This window comes from Nicotiana sylvestris, chromosome 9, assembly GCF_000393655.2.
Source record: "Nicotiana sylvestris chromosome 9, ASM39365v2, whole genome shotgun sequence".
NCBI lineage: Eukaryota > Viridiplantae > Streptophyta > Magnoliopsida > Solanales > Solanaceae > Nicotiana > Nicotiana sylvestris.
The window spans coordinates 19774286-19784218 of NC_091065.1; the positions used below are offsets into that span (position 1 = coordinate 19774286).

Consider the following 9933-nt stretch of genomic DNA (forward strand, 5'->3'; position numbering starts at 1 on the left):
GGAGGGAGTGAATGCATTAGCCACAAAGAAGAGATCAAAGGTAACCAAATTCAAACTCGGGTGGAGAGTTATGTACAAGATGATGGTGGTTATGAACAAGAAGATTCTTACCAAAAGCAAGATGAGGAAGTACAATACGTGAACAATTATCAATGACAAAAGGGATACTTCAAAGGTTCCATTCAAGGCCAATGGAGACCTCAAAACAACCAAGGAAAATGGGGAAATAACAATAACCAAAGCAATTGGGGTACCGACAACAACCAACGGAACTGGCACAACAATAATAACCAAGGGAATTGGGGAGGTAATAGTCAAGATAGTTGGGGGAACATAAAAATTATGCCAATTGAAGTTCAGGTTTCTAATGTCCCCCAATATATCAACAAACCAAGCAACCCACCTCCCTATCTTTCCTAAGGTTCAAGTTCTAAAGCAATGAAATAGGTCGAACTGAGCATTAAATGATGGAAAAGAATGCAGATTTTGGATGCTCAACTTGTTCCTAATACCACATATGTTTGGAAATTTTTAAGTCCAAATGGAACAAATCTCTTAAGATCTACAATAAGGTTGTATTACCAAATGATATGGTAATGAATCAAAAGGGCAGTAGAAACACAGGACATAGTTAAACACAGGACATACTATGGTAGTTATCACAAGGAGTGGAAAAAGTGGGAGTGTACCCAACCAAAGTGGAAAAAATTATAGATGATGGCCAAATGCTCCAAAAGGAGGAGGTTTCATATGATAATGCTCGAGTAAATGATGAAATCCGAATTGAAATTGATGATAATATGGTGGAGACCTAAGAAGAGGTGAACCCATCCAGGAAACATATAATTGACATACCGGATCCAGTGGTGCAAAAGGCTTTTGACAAAGGATCCTCTTCCTTATCCCCAAAGGCTTGCTAAGCAAAATGGTGAGAACTAATTGAATAAGTTCATCCAAATAATAAACTGTCTATCTATTAATGTGTAATTGGAGGAAGCATTTAAGAAAATGCCTGGTTCTTAGGGTCAGTCATCAAGTTAGTGCTATTGTTCATTCCATTGCTCCCAAATTGAAGGATCCCGGTTCTTTCACAATTCTTTGTAGCATTAGAAGTGTCAATTTTGCTAAGGCCTTATATTATTTTAGGGAAAATATCAACTTGATGCCCTATTTGGCTTTAAAAATTTTGGGGATTAGGAAACTAAGACCCATATTTATGAGGTTACAATGGCCGGTAGCACAACAAGGATACTATTGGGAGTGATTGAAGATGTATTGGTTCAAGTTAATAAATTCATTCTTTAGGAGGACTGTGTTATTCTTGATTGTGAAGTGGACTATGACGTTCCAATTATTATTGGAAAGCCACTACTTGCTACGGAAAGGCCCTTTATGATGATGAGGTGTGGGAACTCACTTTCCAGGTTGGTGACGAGCAACTGATATTTCATGTGTGCAAGTCTATGCGTCAACCAAATATCAATGAAGTGTGCTCTTTTGTAGATTTAGAGACTGATGTCATAATTGACGTTGGATGGCATTTTGCTCAATTTTGATGATGATGATGATGAAATGGATGGCTTCATGGTATGTGTTAAATCATGCGGTCTTATAGTTATCCACCCGGAAAATTATCATTGGATTTTAAAAATAGGAAAACTCCTCCCACAGAGACTTTAATTGAAGAGCCTCCTACTTTGGTGTAGAAGCCATTGCCACCACACCTTTAGTATAAGTATCTTGGCTCTTTTTATGCTTTACTGGTTAGTATTTCATCTTGTTTGTAGATTCCACTTTGTCAATCCTACAAAGTATGAAGAAATCTATTAGGTGGACTTTGGCGAACATTCGGGGTATAAGCCCCGCTTTTTGTTCGCTTAAGATAATATTGGAATGTGGTGGTTGACCATCTATTAAACATCATAAGAGACTTAAATAAGAAATGCAAGATCTTCTAAAGAAGTAGATTATCAAATAGTTGGATGCTGGAGTTGTGTAACCCATTTCTTATAGTTCATATACCTCTTCGGGTCAATGTATCCAAAGAAGGGAGGCATGATGGTTGCTACCAATGAAAAGAATGAGTTGATATCTACAATAATGGTTACTAGATGGAGGATTTTTATGCATTACCTGGAGTTCAACATAGTTAGAAGGAAGGACCACTTCCCCTTCCATTCATGAATCAAATGCTTGATAGATTGGCCAGGCATAATTTCCATTATTTTCTAGATGGTTATTCTCACCGATACAAATAAATTCTCATCGCAATGGAAAATCAAGAGAATACCAGTTTTACATACCCATATGTTACTTTTTTTTTTCAAAAGGATTCTTTTTGGCTTGTGCAGTGCACCAACAACGTTCCGCCGGTGTATGACAGCCATCTTCATAGATATGGTGGAGGACTACCTTGAAGTACTCATGACTGACTTTTTGGTTGTTGGGGATTTATTTGATGATTGCCTTGCTAATTTTGACAAAATATTGGCTAGATGTGAGGAACTAAACTTGGTACTCAATTGGGAGAAATGTCATTTTATGGTTAAGGAGGGCATTATCTTTAGTTATAAAAATTTGAAGAATGGCATTGAAGTGGATAACACAAATATTGAAGTGATTACCAAGCTTCCACCTCTAACCTCGTTCAAGGGTCCAAGAAGTTCCTTAGGCCATGTGGGATTTTACCGGATATTCATCAAAGATTTTTAAAAAGATGTGAACCCGTTGTGCAAGCTCCTCGAAAAGATGCAAAGTTGAATTTCAATGCCAATTGCGTGAGGACTTTTGAAGAGTTGATGTTTAAATTTAACAACCACTACTATTATTGTATCCCCGGATTGGATCTTACCGTTTGAGCTCATGTGTGATGAGTGATGTGGCGGTTGGGGATATTTTTGGGCGAAGGATCAATAAAATTATCCATATGGTTTACTATGCTAGTAAGACTGTGCATAGTGCCCATGTCAACTACACCATTATGGAAAAGTAATTACTTGCCATTTTATTTTCTATTGAGAAGTTCTGTCCTTATTTGATAGGTGTAAAGGTCATTGTGCACACAGATCATGTGGCACTGTGATATCTTATGAGCAAAAAGGAATCCAAATTCCAGTTGATGAGATGGGTGCTTCTATTGCAAGCGTTTGACATTGAGATCCCAGATAATAAGGGGAATGAAAACCAAGTAAGCAGACCACTTATCTTGTTTGGAGGAGGAGAAAAGGCTACATGATGGCAATGAGATCAATGACTTCTTTTCCAATGAGCAAATTTTGGCACTTCCTATGAAAGACGTACCATACTTTTGCAGATTTGGCTAATTTCATTGATAGCAGTATCATTCGGAAGATTTCACTTAAAACCAAAGGAAGAAGAACAAGAGGGACTGCATGGACTACTATTGGGATATATCATATCTTTTTTGAATTTGCGCAGATGGACCGATTAGGAGATGTGTGTTGGATGAGTAACAAAGCGATATTTTCATTACTTGTTATACTTCACCTTATGGTGGTCACAATGGGGGATAAAAATTGGTGGCAAAGGACCTAAGTTGTGATTTCTATTGGCTTACTCTTTACAAGGTTGCAAGTGATCTTGCAAAAAGGTATGATCAATGTCAACGAGCCAGTAGAATTTCAAAGAAATATGAAATGCCCCTTACACATATCTTAAATATATATATCTTCAATGTTTGGGGTATTAAATTCATGGACCCATTTGCGAGTTCCTTTGGTAACACCTGTAATTGGATTGCAGCGGATTATGTGTCTAAGTGGGTGGAAGACGTTGCTTTACCTAATAATGAGCTAGGAGTGTGGTGTCTTTTTAATAAGAACATATTCACAAGATTTAGGACTTCTAGAGAAATCATAAGTGATGGAGGGTCACAATTTTTTCAACAAGTATTATGACACTTTGCTTGGAAAATATGGTGTCACTCATAAAGTGGCAACCCCTTGTCATCCGCAAGTAAGTGGTCAAGTTGAAGTGTCCAACCAAAAGATAAAATGTATCTTGTTGAAGACAGTTAATGCTAATAGGTCAGATTTATCCAAATGCTAGATGATGCTCTATGGTCATATAGAATGGCTTACAAAACACCTATCAGAATGTCCCCGTATCGGTTGGTGTTCTGGAAAGCTTGTCATTTTTCGGTGGAATTGGAGCATAAGGAAATGTGGGCCTTAAACAAGCTAAATCTTGATTAGGATGTAGCCTCTAACATTCAAGTTTGCACATTCAAATGAGTTGGATGAATTCTAGTATCAGGTCTATGAAAGTTGTCCTTCTACAAAGAAAAGATGAAATACCTTCATGACAAACATATTTAGAACAAGGAGTTCAAGGCCGATGATCTACTGTTGTTGTTCAATTCAAGGTTAAGTATGTTTCTGGGTGAGCTTAAATCGAAATGGAGTGGTCCATTTGAAGTTGTTAATGTGATTCTATTTGGTGCATTGGTAGCTCGCAAAGCTCATAACCTAGGGTCATGTTCGAGTTAGCGGTCATTGAGTGATAAATTGGTTGGGAAACGTTGGTGAGAGCCAAGTGGTGGCGGTTCTTTGCTTCAAATACTAGTGCTTTGACATTGCATCATGCTACGACATTAATGAAGGCTCTTCTTAGGAGGCAACCCAAATTCTTTCCCTTTTTCTTTTTCTTCAGTTCTTAGTGTAGATGTTTATTTTGCTATTTTTATAAGATTTGATGTGTGTTTTGTAAGCACGTGATTTTTACCCTACATGAAGATAACTCCTAAAAATAAGTCAGAATAATTTTTATTGATTTATTTTAGGAATTTTTCCTTTTGTAGTCTCATTTCATACATTTTTATATTTTAAAATCACGATAATAAAATACAAAAATACGCATTTGCATTTAGGATCTAATTTCATATTTTAGGATTAATTAAGGGTTAATTTGTTTTAGAACAAAATAGGAAGAAAATAACAAAAATAGTACCTTTTGCATTTTTAGTTTAAATTTGTATCAGTTTGCGTTTTTATTAGGAAATCTAATTTTTAGTGTTAATGAGTTTTGGTTCTTAATTTAGCATTTAACAAAATCAGAAGCTAAAGTACAAAATAACTAAATAAAATACAAAAAGAGGAAGATAAAAAGAAATTGGGAGTAAAAAAAATGGGAAGAACCTTCCCCAAAATATTTTCCCCCCAAATCATTTCTCCCCACCTAAGACCTCCCCCCCCAAAATATTTCCCCACCTAAAACATTCCCCCGAAAATATTACCTCACATGACACTTCTCCCAAATAAAACCCCCCACATAACACCGCACTCTATAAAACCATTGTCTACACAATGAAAAGGGGGGGACAAAAAAATAACAAAAAAGAGACGAAAAACAAAAAAGGGAAACGATAGCTGCGCAAGGAAAAAAGGCAAAAGTTGCGCAGCTTTTACACCAAAAGACCCCCCCTCCCCGATCTATCTTCTTTCTCTAAAAAAGGGAGCCATTTCCATGGCTTTATGCTGAACAAGATAAGAGTCGTTCCCAAGCTCCACCATTAGAAGCAGCCGTTTTGAATACAGAAAGGATCAGCCGTTGTTTTGGGATTTTTGACCAACCTGGACTCAAAAGACCTTCTTCTTCATGAAAAAACCTTAGAGAATCGACAGATTAGAGCAACAGTTACACCAAAATGAGAGAACTCCCCATCCCTGCTTCTCCTCCACGCCTTCTCCGCCACTGTTTCTTCTTCTCCGGTCAAAATCCGGCAACCACCAACAACCACGACACACACACACGTACCAAAAAATAGAAGCTTCGGACAGAATTTTGGATAGAAAAGACTAAAAAAGCACGCAAAGATTTTGTTCATTTTTTCTTTCTCTGAGTTCCGATTTTGATCTGAAACATGGAGTTTGGTTGAGTTCCAGTGGTGTCCGGTTTCGAGGTTTTGATTGCCGTTCGTTGATCCCGATCGAAGTGTAGTCCATTGTTTCCGGTCAAGTTCGGGTTGCCGAATCTCTGTGGTTGTTTGAATCTCAGCGTCATTTGCTTGTATACAAATTCTAAACAGACATAATTTTGAAAGCTTATCAAGGTGATTGATAAAGTTCAGGAAGAAGCAAAAGCCGTGCAGGTACTACTTTGGACTAGTAATTTTCAGAAAGTTTATAACCACTTCTATTTTAGCTTTTGGATTAGTATGGGGTTTGTTCATCATACAATTGTTTCTGCTCGCGTAGGACTAGTTTCTCAACATTCAGCTTAATCTTAGGTATATTAATTATTTCCTCCAACCAGAAGTTGTAGACCCAATGCATGTGTATAATGAAAAGAATATTTAACTTTCAATTCAAGTATAATTGGGTGGGAATCAAATTGAAATAATATTTTAGATATTTTTCTAAGAAAGTGGTAAAGGGTAAAAATATAAGATAATTCGCTGATAAAGGTGTGGAAAATTATTAATTTAACCTCATAATTATTTAAGTTGTAAGAACATTGTTGGTAAAAGAGACGAAGATAGTTAATAAGGGATGTTTATGCTTTATAAAATATATAGATTATTAGGCTTTTTGCTCGTTCTAATCACGCTGCATTGGTGCTATTTAGTTCAATGATTGACATGCCAATTAACTTAGTTTTCTTTCATTTTCTTTTGGTTTTATTTACTATGATATCTTTGGGAATTTTCAGAACTGTTGGGGAAAGGCATGACGAGTTTGTGGTAATTTTCCATGTCTTTTCAAAGATAGAAGTAGGTTGTGGGCTCAATTGTTCAGGCAAACCAATTAGTTGGTTCGTGAATCTCGTAGTTTTCTTTAGATACGCCATTAAATTATTATAAATATGGGTACGGTTCCTGTGACGTAGTTGTGATACTTCCTTTCAAAGTCGCTTTAAATATGAATATCCGTAGTTCATTTAGTTGAATGCTTTTCCTTTAGAATTCGAGGCGTGCTATTTAGTTGAATTTTCATGGCCCTCGTAAATTTAAAAACGCGTAGTTGCTTTAGGCGTGTTAGTTTAACAATATTACTTTCCTAAACTCAGGTGCGCATTGATGCGACCTAAATCCAAATCTCAACGGAGTCGAAGTGTGTTGACAACCATGGATGCATTGATTGCGGCATGGTTCGAGATACATTTTCACGACATTGCAATTCTTTTAAAAATAATTATAATAAAAGCGGTTCAAAATTAAATAAAAGGCACATAAGCTAGCATGTATTAAAATCAGATAAAATCAAATACAACAGTTAAGCGACCGTGCTAGAACCACGGAACCCGGGAATGCCTAACACCTTTTCCCGGGTTAACAGAATTCCTTACTCGGATTTCTGGTTCGCAGACTGTAACAGAGTCATATTTTTCCTTGGTTCGGGATTCAACCGGTGACTTGGGACACCAAAAGCCAAACCTTTCCCAAGTGGCGACTCTGAATAATTAACAATTAAATCCCGTTCCGATTGTCCTTTAAGTGGTAAAACTCCCTTGAATCTACCCCTTTACGGGGTGTAAGTGAAAAAGGAGGTGTGACAGTTGTATTAACAAGTGTTAGGTATTGTGATATGGTAAGAAAAAGTACAAATTGGGGTTCGTACTTTAATTAGTGCGACTGTAAAAAAATTGTTTCGGACAGCACGATCGAAATTATGGCCGTAGATTTTGAGTGCAGGCCGCACAAATGGAGGGAGAATCAAATGCGCAAATGCAAAGTCTCTCAAATATTTCGCCATTAAGGCGAAGCACTTTACGGCCACACAAAACTCATTTTTAGCTGCACATGATCACTTAATGCACTAATTTGAGGCGGCCACAATTGCGGCCGCATTTCAAAAAGTGCGGACTGCAAAACCTCAAGAACATGAGCTGCCCAAGTAACTGAGTGCGGATCACAATTGACATTTTGCGGCCACACTCTCTAACATTGCCCCCAACCTACTAATAAGCATACAAAGGGGTTACATCAACTTTTTACACTTTTCACTATTTGACCAAGCCCTAACATACCAAATATGTGGAATCAATTCCACTCACTATTGTATGCTAATCAACTGGTCATACTCAATCTCTGTGGGTGTTTTTAACACAATCTAATACACATAAATCAATCTTTTCCACTTTTATTTATTAAATTTTTCTAGTATATTTTTTGAAATGTAGTCTTTTTTGTTCCATTTTGGTCAAAGTGGGGAGGGGGTATTTGCGAAGTCATGATTACTTCTGCTTAGAGTGGGTCTAGGATGGTATTACACTGAAATAATGTATGATCGTTTGTTGCCCAAGAGATTCAACTGCTTATGTTAATTTGTGTTTAGTGTCGGTCTATTTGTTTGAGGAACGTGCATTGTACTTCGTATTTGTGCGGATCGCACATTATTTTTACGGCCAACATGCTTGAATGAGTAATTTAAGAGCATCTGAAATGGGTGGACTATACTTTAATTGCGTGGACTGCAATTGTATTTTGCAGCTGGAAAGATAGCTCTGCACTGCTTATCCGGGAACCTTTTCTATGAGATATGAGTACAACAACTTATGTGCAAACTATAGAAGTATTTTGCAGCAACAAAGGCCGGTCCGCACGGGCTACCAGAGACTTACTTCTTAGACTTGAGGAAAAAAACTTAACTGGACTAGATGTCTGTGACCATGCCGAGTGGATTGTGTTGTTATGCATGTGACCAGGGCGGGTGGATTATGATATTATGCATGTGACCACGGGGGAGGATTGTGTTGTTATTCTTGTGACCATGCCGGGCGAATTATAATATTGTGCATGTGACAACACATGGGCGGATTGATATTATTAGCATGTGAGTTGTCCGTGCAGCATGAGAGCTATCCAAGTGGATACAGATATTAATATTATAGCATGTGAGTTGTATGTGCAGCACGGGAGTTATCTATGCGGTTGATATTATTAGCACGTGAGTTGTCCGTGCAGCAGATGAGTTGTCCGTGCAGCGTGTGCACGGACAACGCGAATTGTGAGAAACCGATGGGTTTCTAGTTGATGTGAGCTTTGGGAGAGCTGGTTACTATTATTGGATTGGGTTGCATGCTGCAACGGATTGAAATTCCCTTTACTATTTACCTGATTTTACTTGCTTATCCTTATATGTTAGATTGTTGACTAAGCAAAACACTTTAAAATGAAGAATTATGAGCATCAAAGTAGTTTTACTTGAGATTTCATGTTTTGATCATGTATATGTTCTATACTTATTGATATTATGAACTGCATAGGTTTTAGTGAGTATCATCTACAGTTCTTGCTTATTTTACCGTACTAAGGTTAGTTAGGATACTTACAAAATACATGGAGTCAGTTGTACTCATACTTATTGGAGTTATTGCTGTTGTTTATGGCGGGAGATGCAATTTAAGATGTACCCGCGTTCCAATTATGGCTGTCACTTTCCTTTGGTATCTTTAGATTTGAATAATGTTCATGTACAATCCAAATAGATGTGGTAATTATTTTAGTTCAGTTTTTGTACAACTCCAAATCATAGAAGCTCATGATTTGTACTACCAGTCCTTAGGTTGTTGTATAAAAGTTCAGTTATTTCATTATTATTTTCTCAGTAAATCTCATTTGAAATTGGATTAATGTGAAATTGGTTTACCTAGATGGTTGGGTTAGGTACAATCACAACTAATTAGATTTTGAGTTGGGACAAGTTGGTATCAGAGCTCTAGGTTCACAGGTTCTACGTGTCATGAGCAAGTGTCTAGTAGAGTCTTGCGGATCGGTATGATGACGTCCATACCTATCTTCGAGAGGCTACAAGGCATTTAGGATAAACTTCCCATCTTTTCTTCCTTATCGTGAGGCATTGATTCAGCTTGAAGCGTAATTCTTTGAATTCCCTCCATTCACTCATATGTGCATGTGAGCGCTTCAGCTCTATATCAACTTCTTGTGGATTCCATGGATGAGTTGTGAGATGT

At 37.3% G+C, this 9933-nt stretch overlaps 1 long non-coding RNA gene across 1 annotated transcript; it reads left to right on the forward strand.

Annotated features, from left to right (window-relative positions):
- Window positions 1-5325: 5325 nt before the first annotated feature.
- LOC104229389 (uncharacterized) lies at window positions 5326-9571 on the forward strand. Its single transcript, XR_711616.2, has 2 exons — window positions 5326-6109; window positions 8450-9571. It is a non-coding gene; the product is annotated as an uncharacterized lncRNA (long non-coding RNA).
- The last annotated feature ends 362 nt before the right edge of the window (window positions 9572-9933 follow it).